This window comes from Eleutherodactylus coqui, chromosome 2, assembly GCF_035609145.1.
Source record: "Eleutherodactylus coqui strain aEleCoq1 chromosome 2, aEleCoq1.hap1, whole genome shotgun sequence".
NCBI classification, from domain to species: Eukaryota; Metazoa; Chordata; class Amphibia; order Anura; family Eleutherodactylidae; genus Eleutherodactylus; species Eleutherodactylus coqui.
In genome coordinates this window covers 255,121,940-255,141,449 of record NC_089838.1, presented here as the reverse complement: position 1 = coordinate 255,141,449, position 19,510 = coordinate 255,121,940, and positions in this window count along the sequence as shown.

Genomic DNA, 19,510 nt, shown 5'->3' with positions numbered 1-19,510 from the left:
TGATCGCCGTCATCCCGCCAAAGGGAAACAGTATACATAATATTATTCGCTGCCTACAGTATCTATCTGCTGGGGGTAGTAGTCCTAATTTATACGCAGCTAAGTGTTACAGCAGGCTTGCGCAAAATTGTTTCCTGGATCTGCTGTCTCTGTTACATGATCGCCGTCATCCCGCCAGAGGCAAACAGTATACACAATATTATACGCTGCCTACAGTATCTATCTGCTGGGGGTAGTAGTCGTAATTAATACGCAGCTAAGCGTTACAGCAGGCTTGCGCAAAATTGTTTCCTGGATCTGCTGTCTCTGTTACATGATCGCCGTCATCCCTCCAGAGGGAAACAGTATACATAATATTATACGCTGCCTACAGTATCTGTCTGCTGTATCAGCTCAGCATTTTAAAAAAATAGAAGCAAAATACTTAAGGCCTACTACTGGCCTTTGGCCACTTGACTGCTTCTGCGCTGTGAATTCCACTAGCTCAGTCATACGCACCTACGTCTCACTACAGGCGTGCGCAAAATTGTTTCCTGGCTCTGCTGTGCGCTCCGTAAGGGAAGTCAGTGTTACGGCACTCTGCCCCCCGAGCGCCAGTTGGGGTGCCCTGATCTCCTGCACCCCACTGTCCCTGCCTACTTGCCTCGGCCCTGGCTAACCCCAGGCGGACAACTGGGCGGCAGTCCCTGCGCTGGCTAGGGACCTGGCGACTACCTGGATGGAACTACTAACAGGGGACAGAGTGCCGACAGGAGAGGCAGGTGTAACAGACCAACAAAACTACTAGGTGAATCAAGGCTGGAGGTGTAGCTCACAGGCAAACGAAAGGATACTGACAAGCAACTAGGACAGACTAGAATAGACCTGACTAGAGGCTAGCAGAACCAATAACTGGCAGTGAGTTCAGGTCACTGCCAGCCTTTTAACTAAAAGCCTCCGCCCAGGGGCGGAGAGTGGGAGGAGCCGTCTTTCCCACTGTTGCATAAGGGAGGTGGATGAGAGCGGGCGGCACCCTACGGGCGGACACGCCCACGCCGCAGCACGCTGGCTGCTCCACGCTGCTGCACGCTGGCTGCTCCACGCCGCCGGGAGATCCCTGACAGCACAGCTCCGGGACGCCGAAGCCGAGCTCGAAGCGGCGCGCGCCGGCCGCGGGACCCAGCGCCGCCCTGCATGGTAACATTACCCCCCCTCTGACGGGGGACCTCCGGGCCCCCGGAAACTCGACCAGGCTTATCTGGAAAACGACGGTGGAACCGCCGTACCAACACGGGAGCATGAACATCACATGCGGCCACCCAGGAATGATCTTCTGGTGGAAAACCCTTCCAGGCCACCAAGTATTGTAGGATTCCTCGACACCGACGAGAGTCCAGTATCTCCTGGACCTCGTATTCGACTTCATCCCGGACCAGGGTGGGCGGAGGGGGACCGGAGGTGGGTATCACCGAAGGGACAAAAGGTTTCAGCAGCGACTTATGGAATACCCTGTGAACCCTCCATGTGGCTGGCAACCCCAGCTCGTAGGCGAGTGGGTTCACCACACGTGTGCTGGCAAACGTCCCCACGTAACGTGGCGCCAGCTTCAAGGACGGGACCCGCAATTTGAGATTTTTAGAAGACAGGTATACCTTCTGTCCCACCCTGTAAGGTTCAGACACAGACAGACTCTTCCCACTGCGCAACTGCATACAGGCCCCCGCTGCCTCCAAGTTTCTCTGCACCTCTTTCCATACTCCCCGAAGCGTATCTGTGGTGTCATCCGCTGCCGGACAGAGCGACGGAGTAGGGATTGCTGTAAGGAAGCGAGGATGCTGACCGTATACACTAAAAAATGGAGACACCCCAGTAGAAGAACAAAGGCGGTTGTTTAGTGCAAACTCTGCCAACGGCAGGAACTCTGCCCACTGGTAAGCCCTTTCGCTGGCAAACAACCGTAAATATTGCACTAAGTCTTGGTTCTTCCGCTCAGTCTGACCATTAGTCTGCGGGTGGAACGCTGACGAGAAGGAAAGCGACGTTCCCAGGTTTCTGCAGAAGGCACGCCAAAACTGCGACACAAACTGAACCCCGCGATCAGATACAATATTTTGGGGAACCCCATGTAGGCGAATTATTTCCTTTACAAAAATCGTGGCAAATTCTTTTGCCGAGGGTAGCTTTTTTAACGCCACAAAATGTGCCATCTTTGAGAACCGGTCGACCACCACTAAGATAGTGGTGCACTTCTGGGATTCTGGTAGGTCAGTGATGAAATCTACTGATAAGTGAGACCAGGGACTGGAAGGAACCGGTAGTGGTCTCAGAGGACCCTCCGGAGGACGCCGCCGACTCTTATTGCGAGCACAGACCGAGCAACCCCTCACAAAGTTGCGGATCTCCTGAGACATGCCTGGCCACCAGAAGTATCGGGAGCAAAGCTCCAGGGTCCCCTGGAACCCTGGGTGCCCGGCGAGAGCCGACGAGTGGGACTCATCCATGACTCTAGGGCGTAGGGTCTCTGGCACAAACCATCTGCTCTCCGGCACCCCTGACGGAGCGTCCTGCTGAGCATCCTGTAGTTGAGGGACGAAGTTAGACTCTAACACTGCCACCACCACGCCGGGGGCTAAGATATTCTCGAGAGTCATGGTCCCACTGTCTGGTACCCCGAAACTCCGTGACAGGGCGTCCGCCTTCACGTTCTTCTCTCCGGGGATATATGTCACGACGAAGTTAAACCTGGCGAAGAACAACGCCCACCTGGCTTGACGAGCAGTGAGTCTTTTCGCATTGGCGAGATATACCAGATTCTTGTGATCAGTATATACGGTAATTGGGTGTCTAGCACCCTCAAGATGGTGTCGCCACTCTTCCAGAGCCCATTTGATAGCCAACAATTCACGGTTACCCACGTCGTAGTTGCGCTCTGCTGAATTGAACTTTCGCGAAAAGAACGCACATGGGCTATAGCCAGACCTCCCACTGACTTCCTGCGACAATACTGCTCCTGTCCCCACTTCCGACGCGTCTACCTCAATAAAAAAGGGTAGTCGTGCGTCCGGCTGTATTAGCACCGGGGCAGTCGTGAATGCCTTTTTTAGACGGCTAAAGGCCTCAAGGGCTGCAGGCGACCACTTACCCAAGTCAGCCCCCTTCTTAGTCAGGTCGGTCAGAGGTTGAGCAATAACTGAGTAATTTCTAATGAATTTGCGGTAGAAATTTGCAAAACCTAAGAACCGCTGGAGAGCCTTGAGGTTGTCGGGTCTGACCCATTGGGAGATTGCTGCTACTTTATCAGACTCCACCTGAATCTCTGTGGGGGAAATTACATAACCAAGGAAGGATACTTGTTTAGAGCCAAATGTACATTTCTCTAATTTGACAAAAAGTTGATACTCGCGCAAACGGGTCAGGACCAACCTCAGGTGCCGCACATGTGAATCCCAGTCAGGTGAGTACACCAGGATGTCGTCCAGATAAATGACCAGAAATACCCCCAGGAAGTCGTGGAAGACTGCGTTCATAAAACCCTGAAACACAGCGGGGGCATTACAGAGTCCAAAAGGCATGACCAGACATTCAAAATGTCCTAACGGGGTGTTGAACGCTGTCTTCCATTCATCTCCCTCTTTGATGCGAATTAAATTGTAAGCCCCCCTTAAAGGAGATGTCCCGCGCCGAAACGGGTTTTTTTTTTTTTTAAACCCCCCCCCCGTTCGGCGCGAGACAACCCCGATGCAGGGGTTAAAAAACCCACCCGCACAGCGCTTACCTGAATCCCGGCGGTCCGGCGTCTTCATACTCACCTGCTGAAGATGGCCGCCGGGATCCTCTGTCTTCATGGACCGCAGGGCTTCTGTGCGGTCCATTGCCGATTCCAGCCTCCTGATTGGCTGGAATCGGCACGTGACGGGGCGGAGCTACACGGAGCTACACGGAGCCCCATAGAGAAGAGGAGAAGACCCGGACTGCGCAAGCGCGGCTAATTTGGCCATCGGAGGGCGAAAATTAGTCGGCACCATGGAGATGAGGACGCCAGCAACGGAGCAGGTAAGTATAAAACTTTTTATAACTTCTGTATGGATCATAATTAATGCACAATGTACATTACAAAGTGCATTATTATGGCCATGCAGAAGTGTATAGACCCACTTGCTGCCTCGGGACAACCCCTTTAAGTCCAGTTTGGAGAACCAGTGAGCCCCTACCACCTGATTCAACAAGTCAGGAATTAGGGGCAAGGAGCACTGGTTCTTCACGGTGATTTTATTCAAGGCCCGATAATCCACACAAGGCCTTAGTGTCCCGTCCTTCTTCTCTACAAAGAAGAGACCTGCCCCGGCAGGGGACCTGGACGGCCGGATATGTCGGTTGGCCAGAGCTTCCGAGACATAGGACTTGAGGGCTTCATGCTCACGACCTGACAGATTGAAAATGGCTCCCTTAGGGATGGGACCGTCGGGAATCAGGTCGATACCACAGTCCCACTCCCTATGAGGGGGCAGAGCCTTAGACAGTCGTTTGGAGAATACATCCTGAAAGTCTGACAAATACTCCGGAATGAGCACTGTATCTGCGGAGCACACAGCTATGGTAGACAGGTGATTGTGACACGATGACCCCCAATGAGTCAATTCCCGGGTGGACCAATCAAATTGGGGGTTGTGCAGTGCCAACCAGGGCATACCAAGCACCACATCAACCGACATTTTTTCCATAACCAAGAAAGACAGTTCTTCCGAGTGGAGGACCCCCACCGTGAACTGTAATCTTGGGGTCCTCCATCGTACCAAGCCTGTAGAGAGAGGGGTAGCATCAATGCTGGTAAAATGAATTGGCGTCTTCAACGCCACAAATTCCGCCATCAGAGAACGGACAAAACCCAGACTTATCAAGTTAGCGGCTGCTCCGGAATCAATAAACGCCCGCCCTGATCGGGAAAAATCCCCGAATCTAACATGGCACGGTACCAAAAGTTTAGGAAGTACCTGAAGTCCTAGGCGATCCTCCCTGCAATCGCCTAGGACTCGGAGTTTTCCGCCGGTTCCGGCTGCGGGCGTTGAGACCTCAGTGGGCAGGTTATCACCCGATGTCCAGCTTTCCCGCAGTAGAGGCAGAGACGATGCAACAAACGGATCCGGCGTCGCTCTTTGGGGTCCAGCGGGTCCACCTCCATCGGCTCGGGCGCAGAGACTGGTAAGGAGGAGGAGGGACCAGGGCCACTGACCTCCCTGACTCTACGGGTCTGCCTGTCCTGCTTTCTAGACCTAAGCCTCCTATCTGCTCTCACCGCTAGCTCCATAGCCTCCCTTAAGGACCCGGGAACGGGATGGGAAATTAACAGGTCTTTAACTGCGTCCGAGAGGCCCTGCAGAAAAACGTCCTTCAGCGCGCTATCGTTCCATGTCGTGTCCCCCGCACAGCGTCTGAAGTTGGAGCAATAATCCTCCACACACGACAACCCCTGCCGCAGTGCCAACAACCGTGAAACCGCCAACCCCGCTCGGTCCGGTTCGTCGAAGATACCCCCGAGTTCCTGAAAAAAGGAGTCCACGGACTGCAGGCAGGAGGAACCCTCGGGGATGGAGAAAGCCCATGTCTGTGCCGAGCCCCGCAGCAGGGACATTATCAGCCCGACCCTCTGAGCCTCCGACCCGGAAGAACGGGGACGCATGCGAAAAAACAGGCGACACGCCTGTCGGAAAACAAAAAACTTGTTCCTCTCCCCAGAAAACACCTCGGGAAGAGGGCACTTGGGTTCGGGGCTGGTTGAGGCGTCCGACCCCTGCGACACCCCCCGCTGCTCCTGGGCCACCATGCGGGCGGATAAATCCTGGATCACAGGCACCAGGGCCTGCAGCTGGTTCGTGAGGGAACTGATCGCCTCCATGAAAAAAACGGTTTTAAAGGGCCAGTTATTATGTTACGGCACTCTGCCCCCCGAGCGCCAGTTGGGGTGCCCTGATCTCCTGCACCCCACTGTCCCTGCCTACTTGCCTCGGCCCTGGCTAACCCCAGGCGGACAACTGGGCGGCAGTCCCTGCGCTGGCTAGGGACCTGGCGACTACCTGGATGGAACTACTAACAGGGGACAGAGTGCCGACAGGAGAGGCAGGTGTAACAGACCAACAAAACTACTAGGTGAATCAAGGCTGGAGGTGTAGCTCACAGGCAAACGAAAGGATACTGACAAGCAACTAGGACAGACTAGAATAGACCTGACTAGAGGCTAGCAGAACCAATAACTGGCAGTGAGTTCAGGTCACTGCCAGCCTTTTAACTAAAAGCCTCCGCCCAGGGGCGGAGAGTGGGAGGAGCCGACTCTCCCACTGTTGCATAAGGGAGGTGGATGAGAGTGGGCGGCACCCTACGGGCGGACACGCCCACGCCGCAGCACGCTGGCTGCTCCACGCTGCTGCACGCTGGCTGCTCCACGCCGCCGGGAGATCCCTGACAGCACAGCTCCGGGACGCCGAAGCCGAGCTCGAAGCGGCGCGCGCCGGCCGCGGGACCCAGCGCCGCCCTGCATGGTAACAGTCAGCCTCCAACCACAGGCCAATAAGCGGCACATTTAATTACAGCGTTCTGTTTCTGCACTACTGGTAATACAGCATGCTGAGGGGTAGGGGTAGGCCTAGAGGACGTGGACCCGGGCGAGGACGCGGAGGCCCAAGTCAGGGTTTGGGCACAGGCCGAGCTCCTGATCCAGGTGTATCGCAGCCAACTGCTGCAGGATTAGGAGAGAGGCACGTTTCTGGCGTCCCCACATTCATCTCACAATTAATGGGTCCACGCGGTAGACCTTTATTAGAAAATGAGCAGTGTGAGCAGGTCCTGTCGTGGATGGCAGAAAGTGCATCCAGCAATCTATCGACCACCCGGAGTTCTGCGCCGTCCACTGCTGCAACTCTGAATCCTCTGGCTGCTGCTCCTCCTTCCTCCCAGCCTCCTCACTCCATTACAATGACACATTCTGAGGAGCAGGCAGACTCCCAGGAACTGTTCCCAGGCCCCTGCCCAGAATGGCCAGCAATGGTTCCTCTCCCACCGGAGGAGTTTGTCGTGACCAATGCCCAACATTTGGAAAGTTCCCGGGGTCCGGGGGATGAGGCTGGGGACTTCCGGCAACTGTCTCAAGAGCTTTCAGTGGGTGAGGAGGACGATGACGATGAGACACAGTTGTCTATCACTCAGGTAGTAGTAATTGGAGTAAGTCCGAGGGAGGAGCGCACAGAGGATTCGGAGGAAGAGCAGCAGGACGATGAGGTGACTGACCCCACCTGGTTTGCTACGCCTACTGAGGACAGGTCTTCAGAGGGGGAGGCAAGTGCAGCAGCAGGGCAGGTTGGAAGAGGCAGTGCGGTGGCCAGGGGTAGAGGCAGGGGCAGACCGAATAATCCACCAACTGTTTCCCAAAGCGCCCCGCCACGCCATGCCACCCTGCAGAGGCCGAGGGGCTCAAAGGTCTGGCAGTTTTTCACTGAGAGTGCAGACAACCGACGAACAGTGGTGTGCAACCTTTGTTGCGCCAAGATCAGCCAGGGAGCCACCACCACCAGCCTCACCACCACCAGCATACGCAGACATATGATGGCCAAGCACCCCACAAGGTGGGACGAAGGCCGTTTACCGCCTACGGTTTGCACCGCTGCCTCTCCCCCTGTGCCCCAACCTGCCACAGAGATCCAACCCCCCCTCTCAGGACACAGGCACTACCGTCTTCTGGCCTGCACCCACACCCTCACCTCCGCTGTGTTCGGCCCCATCCACCAATGTCTCTCAGCGCACCATCCAGCCGTCGCTAGCGCAAGTGTTTGAGCGCAAGCGCAAGTACGCCGCCACGCACCCGCACGCTCAAGCGTTAAATGTGCACATAGCCAAATTTATCAGCCTGGAGATGCTGCCGTATAGGGTTGTGGAAACGGAGGCTTTCAAAGGTATGATGGCGGCGGCGGCCCTGCGCTACTCAGTTCCCAGTCGCCACTACTTTTCCCGATGTGCCGTCCCAGCCCTGCACGACCACGTCTCCCGCAACATTGTACGCGCCCTCACCAACGCGGTTACTGCCAAGGTCCACTTAACAACGGACACGTGGACAAGCACAGGCAGGCAGGGCCACTATATCTCCCTGACGGCACATTGGGTGAATTTAGTGGAGGCTGGGACAGAGTCAGAGCCTGGGACCGCTCACGTCCTACCCACCCCCAGAATTGCGGGCCCCAGCTCGGTGGTGGTATCTGCGGCAGTGTATGCTTCCTCCACTAAACCAACCTCATCCTCCTCCTCCTACGCAACCTCTGTCTCGCAATCAAGATGTGTCAGCAGCAGCACGTCGCCAGCAGTCGGTGTCGCGTGGCGTGGCAGCACAGCGGTGGGCAAGCATCAGCAGGCCGTGCTGAAACTACTCAGCTTAGGAGAGAAGAGGCACACGGCCCACGAACTGCTGCAGGGTCTGACAGAGCAGACCAACTGCTGGCTTGCGTCGCTGAGCCTCCAACCGGGCATGGTCGTGTGTGACAACGGCCGTAACCTGGTGGCGGCTCTGCAGCTCGGCAGCCTCACGCACGTGCCATGCCTGGCCCACGTCTTTAATTTGGTGGTTCAGCGCTTTCTGAAAAGCTACCCACGCTTGTCCGACGCATTCTGGCCACTACGGATTACTGGGTGTACACACTGCTCGACCCACGGTATAAGGAGAACCTTTCCACTCTCATACCCGAAGAGGAAAGGGGTTCGAGAGTGATGCTATACCACAGGACCCTGGTGGACAAACTGATGGTAAAATTCCCATCCGACAGCACTAGTGGCCGAAGGCGCAGTTCCGAGGGCCAGGTAGCAGGGGAGGCGCGGAGATCAGGCAGCATGTACAGCGCAGGCAGGGGAACACTCTCTAAGGCCTTTGACAGCTTTCTGGCTCCCCAGCAAGACTGTGTCACCGCTCCCCAGTCAAGGCTGAGTCGGCGGGAGCACTGTAAAAGGATGGTGAGGGAGTACGTAGCCGATCGCACGACCATCCTCCGTGACGGCTCTGCCCCCTACAACTACTGGGTGTCGAAGCTGGACACGTAGCCTGAACTCGCGCTGTATGCCCTGGAGGTGCTTGCTTGTCCTGCGGCTAGCGTCTTGTCAGAGAGGGTGTTTAGTGCGGCTGGGGGAATCATCACAGATAAGCGTACCCGCCTGTCAACCAACAGTGCCGACAGGCTTACACTCATCAAGATGAACAAAGCCTGGATTTCCCCAGACTTCTCTTCTCCACCAGCAGACAGCAGCGATACGTAAACAATACGTAGGCTGCACCCGCGGATGGAAGCATTGTTCTCTATCACCATCAAAAACGTGGACCTTTTAGCTTCATCAATCTGTGTATAATATTCATCCTCCTCCTCCTGCTCCTCCTCCTGAAACCTGACCTAATCATGACGAACGGGCAATTTTTCTTAGGCCCACAAGGCTCAGTCATATAATTTTTGTAAACAATTTTTATACATTTCAATGCTCATTAAAGCGTTGAAACTTTCACCTGAACCAATTTTTATTTTAACTGGGCTGCCTCCAGGCCTAGTTACCAATTAAGCCACATTAACCAAAGCGATTAATGGGTTTCACCTGCCCTATTGGTTGGGCATGGGCAATTTTTCTGACGTACATTAGTACTGTTGGTACACCAATTTTTTTGGGCCCTCGCCTACAGTGTAATCCAATTAATTTTTTGCCCACCTGCATTTAACATGACATTACCTCAGCTGTGATGGGCAATGCAATGGGATATATTTATGTACCGCCAGTGGGTTCCAGGGAGCCACCCATGCTGTGTGTGCACACGGAATTCCCATTGCGGAGTTGTACCTGCCTGTGACTATTTATAAAAAACTGCAGTCTGACTGGGGCATGCAGACACCTTGACAGAATGAATAGTGTGTGGCACATAGGTTCCCCATTGCTATGCCCACGTGTGCAGCTCCTGATGGCGGTGGCACAGGATTATATTTCTCATTACTTCTGTACAGCATTGTGGGCTATCGCCCCGCCCTTTTTAAAGAGGGTCGCTGCCTAGCCGTGCCAACCCTCTGCAGTGTGTGCCTGCGGTTCCTTCTCATGGCAGACGCACTTATAAATAGACATGAGGGTGGTGTGGCATGAGGGCAGCTGAAGGCTGTGCAGGGACACTTTGGTGTGCGCTGTGGACACTGCGTCGGGCAGGGGGGGGGGGGGGGGGGGTTGGCAGCATGTAACCCAGGAGAAGTGGCAGCGGAGTGTCATGCAGGCAGTGATTGTGCTTTGTTGGAGGTAGTGTGGTGCTTAGCTAAGGTATGCATTGCTAATGAGGGCTTTTCAGAAGTAAAAGTTTTTGGGAGGGGGGGGCCCACTCTTGCCGCTATTGTGGCTTAATAGTAGGACCTGGGAACTTGAGATGCAGCCCAACATGTAGCCCCTTGCCTGCCCTATCCGTTGCTGTGTCGTTCCCATCACTTTCTTGAATTGCCCAGATTTTCACGAATGGAAACCTTAGCGAGCATCGGCGATATACAAAAATGCTCGGGTCGCCCATTGACTTCAATGGGGTTCGTTACTCGAAACAAACCCTCGAGCATCGCGATAATTTCGTCCCGAGTAACGAGCACCCGAGCATTTTGGTGCTCGCTCATCTCTATTAGTAAAGTTTGCAATATGGTTCTTCTTTGGATTTTGTGTCGGTAGCTCTGTAAACTATTATCTTCTCCCGGCGCTTCAGAAGTGTTTATTCCGAGGTTGCCCTGGATCCGACCTGTAGGTATTCCAGCGCAACTTGCTCAGTAGGAATGACCAAAGATGGCTTTTTCTCTACAGCTCTTGGGATCAGATTGCTCACCAATAGCAGGGCAGCGCTTATCGGAGAAGGAAAAGAAGAAGTACAGAGCAGGGAATTGTGAGAAATGTAGTTTCAAGCTGCAGAGTAGAAGGGATGTGGAAGCCATCTTGGAAAATAGCAGTATGGGTAAACATCAGAAATGGAGGCCAAAAAAGAAGATAATGGCTGCTTGAGTTATACCCATAACCAGCTGTACATAAACACCTTTCATATCTGGAATTTTTGAGAATTCGCTTCACAACTGGAGCACCCCTTTAAATAGTCTTCTCCATCAGCACAGTAGCTCTGAAGCAGTAAAGTTTGAATTTGCACCAGATCTCAAGATGGATCAGTACTGGACTACCCTATATCTAAGTTATCCAGATATTAACCACTTCCTGACCCGCAGTTTTACCTTCCTTCATTACCATGCAGGGACTACCTGGATGTTTATCATCTATGGGCAGTCAGGAACTGGTTGTTTAAAGGGGTTGTCCGAAATATATAAAGTGCCTCTCACTGGCTCCTCCAAACTGTAAAATAACAAAGGAGTGGATACTTACCTCTCTCCGCTCCCCGCTCGTCCCCTGCTTGCTGCTCTGGGTCTTCCTACTAACGTCATCTTTATAGGCTGCAACCAGTGTGAGCCATCTACAAACAAGCTGCTGCAGCCAATGACAATGCTCAGTGATAATGACTCAGCACTGTCTTTGGCTGCAGCAGAAGGTGTACAGGAAATCACAGGAAGCTTGTAAACAAATGCACCAGAGACCGGATCCTGAGCAGGTATTGGGGAGTCCTACATCTGGGCAAGAAAAATGAAGAAAGTACATACAGAATGGGAGGAATTAAGCTAACCAGCAGCACATGTGAAAAAGACTTGGGCATACTAATAGATCATAGACTGAACATGAGTCAACAATGTGATGCAACGGCCAAAAAGGCAAACACAATTCTGGCATGTATTAAGAGAAGCATAGAGTCTAGATCACATGAGGTAATTATCCCCCTCTACTCTTCCTTAGTCAGACCTCATCTGGAATACTGTGTCCAGTTCTGGCCACCCTACTTTAAAAAAGACATAGACAATTGGGAGCAAGTTCAGAGAAGAGTTACCAAGATGGTGAGAGTCTGCAAATCACTTCCTATGAAGAATGGTTAAAAGATCTGGGAATGTTTAGCTTGCAAATGAAGGCTGGGAGGAGACTTAATAGCTGTCTACAAATATCTGTCACAGTGCAGAGGGATCAGCCCTATTCTCATTTGCACAAGGAAAGACTAGAAGCAATGAGATGAAACTGAAAGGGAGGAGACACAAATTAGATATTGGAAAAAACTTTCTGACAGTGAGGGTGATCAATGAGTGGAACAGGTTACCACGTAAGGTGGTGAGTTCTCCTTCAATGGAAGTGTTAAACAAAGGCTGGACAAATATCTGTCTGGGATGATTTAGTGAATCCTGCACTGAGCAGGGGGTTTGACGCGATGACCTTGAAGGTCTCTTTCAACTCTGCCATTCTATGATTCTATGAGATGTGAGTATTCGCTGCTTTGTTATTTTGGGATATGTTTTGGGATACCTATACATTAAACTCCTAGGTAGAAATCAGCAAAGTTTGCTTTGGATGATTTGCTGAATTTTGGCAAAGAGTTGGATTCTGTCCGAATTCACTTGAATCAATACCCCTAAAACCCACTTTCTGGTTCTGAGGCCTGCAGCCTGATCATCAATGGAGAAGGAGAAGCCTGAAGTAGGCGTGCTACTGCCCTACACAAAACTGCCTTTTTGGGCTCAGGGTGCACAAATCCAAAAAACAGACCGAGCTGTGGGCCTGATGTTGCTGCTCCTGCGACTAGTAGTAGCTGAGGGTGATGACATTGCTTTTTTGTTTTTCTGTGACACCCTACCTGCTGCCTTGGCTGCACTACAACGTCCGCCTCTTTCTCCCCCCTGCTGGCTGTTCTAATGATTCCCCCTGTCTGTTCATGTTGGGTCAAGCATCTCATCATCTTCCACTCCTCTTTCAATTTGTAGTCCTTCTCCTGAGTGGACGCTATGTCACGATGAGCTTCAGGAGCTGGCACCTCTGTTTCCACCCCCCCCCCCCCCGAAGTACGCATTACTTGTGAATGGCTGACTCAGCACACTGACCCACCCTCATTTTCCTCTACAGTGAAAAAAAAATGGTTGGGCATCAGTGCATTCAATGTCTTGGTCTTCTCCCTCTGGTTGTTTGGACTGCCTGGTTAACATCAATGACACTAAATGATCAAACAGATCATAAATCTGATCCATGTTGACTGCTTTGGAGGGTGTGGGGGATTTGGCATGGGGTGAAGTAGTGGGACGATGCTTATGGCTGCCTGGTGCAGACTGTCTACTGTGTGCCTTTGCCAGGTCTTCTACTCTATGACCTGCTCTGCATGCTTTGGATGTAACGCATGGGCAGAACCACTTCTAAGGAATGGCAGTGAACTTGCCTTGTCTCCTTCAGAACGTGGAGCTTTTGCTTCAGTGGGAACCACTTCAAGCAGTACCTACTTGGTGTGTCCTCCATCACCTCCACCAACACAACCAACACATCCCTACCGCTTGCTTTATTCATGTTTCCTTTTTATTTGTTTATTTATTTTTTATTTAGATTAATTTCAGTTCACTTTTTAGTGTAGTTTTATTCAACTCATCAGTTAACTTTGTAGTTTGCAGATAACTACTGCTAACTGCGTAAAGCCTATAAGTAATGCACAACGGCCGGACTGCTGACTATGAAGGAACAACATTTGAGGCTGCTTACATGCACTGTATTTGCTGTTTAGTAGCATCGAGGGGAAAATACAGCTCAGCCAATGGTAGAACAAGAAGTTTAAAAAGTAACTTTTATTATAAAAATATTAAAATATAGAATATTAGTGCATTGACCACAATACATCAAAAAATGTCATTTTTTTTCTGACGCATTTCCTGTGCTGTTTGTTGCTATACAGTTTTGTATAGACATATAAACGTGATGCAGCTTCTTTTTCTGCTCCCTCCAATAGAACCTGTTTAAGTTTTCTGCTGGTATACAAGCTTTTACACCAGCAGCAATATATCCTCTGCGGAATAGCTGCCCCCATTAACAACAGACCACATGTTATATATGCATATAAACGTGATGCAGCTTCTCTGTCCTGTACTTAACTATAATGTTATATATGGCTATGTCATGTGATGCAGTCATCCAATGAAACAGCTGCCCATATGCAGGATTGAGGACACATTTGGTGACATCGGCAAGGTGCACTGGCTGCTGATTGGTTGCACACTGACCTCTGCAGCTGGCATTATGGGAAATTTGATCCTCCCACAATTTTCACCAAAAACGAATCGGACTAACTTAATTTGATTTAGCAAAAATCAAGATGATTTTATTACCTGGCCAATCGAGATGAGCAATACTACTCACATGTAGCAGATGGTTGCAGACATTTTTGGCATTTCAGACAATGAAAAAACAGTCATCTTTTCTAGTGTTTTTACATTCCTAATACTGTCATGTCTGACTTGATGCACTGTATGACTTTTATTTGTGTTGTATATAGCATGCATATATTGCAGGAAAACATTGTATGATATGTGGTGTTACATATATATGGGTCAAAATATATTTAGCAACAATGCAATACCAACCATACAGCAATAAACATGCCACTAGCGTGTTAGCATTGTGAACTCCTAGTACAATCACATATGCCACTGTTAACAGCAATCTGTTCTCATTACATTTCCAAATTATTTATTTAGCATAAGTGTAGCAAAAGAGCAATCATGTACAGTAGTTTAGAGTTTCCTAACTGTTCAACGTGTTAGCAAAGCTTTAATATTACTGTGGATTTCTGTAAACCACACAAGAACATCTGTTCATGCTGTATTAGTTTGCGGTTTTCTTGCTAAGCCTTTCGTACTGTAACTTTTTTCAGTTTTTAATTTAAAGCAAACCTGCAACCACTAGATGGCAGTGTGCCAACTGATAAACTCATTTGCAAGCAATAAAACAGAAATAATTTCCAACCGTTTTCCTAGATGCATGTAATGGAAATCTGAAAAAGCACTCCCAAATTCCCTTTTGTTTGGTCCATAACGGTTAGGTTCACCATTGTGTCCGCTTTCATCTTAAGCAAAAGTCAATGCTCAAGTCAAAAGTCAAGTCATGTTAATGATCAGTAATTAATGGGAAGTCATTTATATTATGTATTTGTAATTGGACGGAATCTGTAAAACATAATCTCCAGAAAAGGCACATCTCCCTCTTGGCTCTGGTTGAAATTGGATTTTAAAGAGCATTCGGCAGCAGGCGGAGCCCTTACTGTATGACATTGCTGTGATGCACCTACTAAAACTTTTAGGATTTGTCTTATTTTCCAATATGCTCGAGGAAATTTCTTGCTATCCCTCATTCCGGATTTCTATCAATTAGTCTGAGTAGAGAGAGGCTCCCATGTAATTTTTCATTAAAGCTACAGGGGTGCTGTGTAATGGGCCGCATGGTATCAGGATAGAATATGGCAGATGGAGTAAAGAGAATGCAAAAGGATTATTGAAACCACAAAGGTAAAAGTAAAGAACGAATATAGATGAAGGGTTAATTGAACAATTACAGCAATGCTTCATGGATATTGGCACAGTCCAGCAAGAATATAGATTATAGAACAAAGCATACTGCCGAAGTTCGTTTAACACAGTCCCTTTTCTCTTTCCCTGCAAATATCTTAATCCGGGAATCATAGGCTTAGTCACATGCAACAATGATTTATAGCTCAGGCATTGAACAAGGTCTGTAACGGTTTGATTTCCTTTGAGGGCTCAACTGACGATGTTGCACTCACGAGTCCTTAGTTAGTCCTTGTTGTGTGCACAAAAACAACTCTTTCTGAGACCGGTCTCATAGTTAACTGTGTGGAAATCATGGCTTATACCGCCCCAATCTCTTCCGCACCTTCTTTAAGGTCAGGAGTGCTACTCTCCATTCCACTTCACCTTCATGCTAGTGCTAATGGACCCTCTCCAGTTCTGGGACTTTGCAATCCTTCTCTCTTTCATCACTCCAGGCAGTTTGTACAAAAACTCTTAGGCCTCATGTCCACGGGCAAAAGATTATTTTAAATCCGCAGCGGATCACCCGCATGCGGATCACCCGCATGCGGATCAGCACCCCATAGGGATGCATTGACCACCCGCGGGCTGATAAATACCCGCGGATGGTCAATAAAAGTGATTTAAAAAAAAATGGAGCATGAAAAAATCCGGACCAAGCTCCATTTAGGTGCGGGTCTCCCGCGGGTACGGCTCCCGCAGGCTTCTATTGAAGCCTATGGAAGCCGTCCGGATCCGCGGGAGACCAAAATCAGAATATACTCACCTGCTCCGGATCTTCCCTTCTTCGCGGCTTCACCTTCTCTCCGTCGTGGCCGGATCTTTTTTCTTCGGGCCGGCGCATGCGCGCGGCATGCAACCGACGTGCACATCCGCCGGGCCGAAGAAAGAATATCTGGCCGTGACGGAGAGAAGATGAAGCCGCGAAGAAGGAAAGATCCAGAGCGTGCGAGAGGTGAGTAATTGCTATTTTCAGCGCTCATGTCTGCGGGGCAGGAGGGACCCACTGCGGATTCTCCATGGAGATTTTCCTCGTGGACATGAGGCCTTCCGCGGTCCATTAAATTGATTTTTGCACCCGCGCATGGCATTTTAAAAGAATTGCGTTTTTTACGCACGGGAGAAAAAACGCGGCATGCTCCATTTTGCCGCGCATTCCGCGCGGATCGGCAACATTGCTATTACATTGATAGCACTGTGTGCGGATATCTGCATGCAAAAAAAATACCAGTTAAAGCAAATCCGCGTGGAATCCGCCGCGGAAATCCGCGGCAGATTCTGCGTGGATTGTATTTTTCTAGTGGACATGAGGCCTTAGTCTTTCTTTCAGTCTCTGTGCATGTCACAACGCAGCAAAAATTGCCTGTTCTTATTCCAGATCTTCAACCAATGCATTAGTGCCCTATGAGCATACTCAGTTGCATTGCACCAAATTTTGCTGCATGCTGCATTTTTGGTGCAATTTTTGGCATATCTCTCCCATTACATCTCTATGGTAATATTAATACATTGAGAAGAGTTCCTTATGGCTGCAGCAGAATTGAACACTTCCTGATAGGTTAGAAGCAGAACCAAAGGATGGCAACAACACGCATAATATATTTCCTATCAGAGGTATACATACCTATAATCAATACTTTAACCATGTTAAATAATGCAAGGTTCTTGGTGTATAACTTGATCAAATCATATTGGCCCATCTACCAACGTCCAGATGACCAAGATCTCAGATGGGTCCTAACTAGAGATGAGCGAGCACCAAAATGCTCGGGTGCTCGTTACTCGAGTCGAACTTTTAGTGATGCCCGAGAGTTCGTTTCGAGTAACGAACCCCATTAAAGTCAATGGGCGACTCGAGCATTTTTGTATATCGCCGATGCTCGCTAGGGTTTTCATTGGTGAAAATCTGCAAAACCCAAGAAAGTGCTGGAAACGACACAGAAACGGATAGGGCAGGCGAGGGGCAACATGCTGGGCTGCATTTCAGGTTCCCAGGTCCCACTATTCAGCCACAATAGTGGCAAGAGTGAGACACCCCCCCCCCCCCCGCACTGTCAGCATAAAGATCGTTCTCCTCTGCCACAACTGTAACAGCTGTGGCAGAGAAGAACTATGTTAGCCCATTGAATTCAATGGAGCCGGCAATACAGCAGGCTCCATTGAAAGCAATGGGCTGCCGGCGAGCACGGGATGAATTTTCGGGAAGGGCTTAAAAATATAAGCCCTTCCCTGAAATTCATCCAGAAATGTGTAAAAATAACAAAAATATATATACTCACCCAGTCCAGCAGACGAATGGGTGAGTGAGTGCTGCCTCTGATTGGCTCAGCGCAGGGACCAATCAGGGGCAGCTCTCAGCTGTCATTCATGAATTCATGAATGGGTGTGAGTGAGAGGTGCCTCTGATTGGTCAGGCTGTGACCAATCAGAGGCAGCTCATTCAGCAGGCGGGGATTCATCCCGCGCTCGCCGGCAGCCCATTGTTTTCAATGGAGCCGGCTGTATTGCCGGCTCCATTGAATTCAATGGTCAGTGCTCGTTTAATCGAGACGAGTACCGCGTTGTGCTCGTCTCGAGTAACGAGCATCTCGAGCACCCTAATACTCGAACGAGCATCAAGCTCGGACGAGTATGCTCGCTCATCTCTAGTCCTAACGCTAATACCAGGTGGTTTAATCTTAACCTGGGAAGGTTGGGTACCTACCTCACAGAATGCTTCTCTCTTGGGACTAAGCCTACAAATAAAACCAGGGAAGGTGGAATACCATTCATATGCTCCAGTAGGAGGGACAGAAGGTAAACGGGTGGGGGGGGCGTGCACGACCAAGTAAAGGCAGCCAAAACTTCACAATATTTGCAGAAAAAAGAATAAAATAGGTCAGCACTTCCCAATACAACTATACAGGTGCAAGTGTAATTAGTATAGAACTACAAATGTACTATTTTATCCTTCCTGATAGGATCTTCCACAGAATAAATCTGGTTGCTGAGAGTCTCAGAAGGAGGATTTTTTGTGAATGCTTCCTTTCAGAGGTCCATCATCAAAAAACATTCTCCAAATACGTAAGATATGAATCTCGTGGACCCTGATGTAAAATCTGTAATAGGGCTCCCTAAATACCATCTGCAGCTTAAAACCTTTGTCTTCTTATCAGAAAAGGGTCCTTTGGACTCCCTCATACATGAAAGCTTGGGTGCAACTGCTAGCTTTGCACCCCATTGAGCTGTAACACTAGTGACTAATCAGAAACACGAAAACGTTCTCATTTTTTGGAGAACCTATACTGCTCGAAGGCATTGCTATTTGTATCCTCTCTGCTCTTCAGTAATTAGAGTTCCTGTATAGTCAACGGATACATAAAAGGAGCTGTTGCTGTGGTTGTGAGCTCATCAATCGCAGGCCTTCCCTCTTTGCATTTAAAGAATACGGGTGCATGAAATTGTTTAGGTCCCCGTATATAAATGAAGGTTCAACAATCTTCTCTTTCTGCTTTTTTCTACTGACTGTGCAGTAAAGGATTATTTGCCCTCTTTCTGATGATGGTCATACTGAATGGTTTCCGGCATACTATTAGAATTTTTTTTAATCCTACACTGGAACAGAGTTATTTGAGAATGGTATCACCTAACGGAAAATATATAATTTGATATCAGTTGTCTTGACGCTCTTTAATTCTGTGTGGTACAGCAGTCATAGTTTAATACTGAAATATTGGGACAGCTTTATCAATATTTAGAAGGTGGAAACTCTAATGTAAGAGTAACATAGAATTTTAGGCTGAAAAAATACGTATGTTCAGCCTATTACCCCCACGATGTTGATCCAAAGGAAGGCAAACACCCTAATTTTCCTCATTTTAAGTGAAAAAATTGTTTTCCCGATTCCATGTCAGGCAATCATAATAATTCTTGGATCACCGGCCCTTTTGAAGTAATTAGTGACTATAACATGTAAGATTGTTACACTCAAGAGAGGCGTCCACACCCCTCTTAAATTCTATTATTGAATTTGCCATCACCACATCCTGAGGCAGAGAATACCATAGTCTCACTGCTCTTACAGC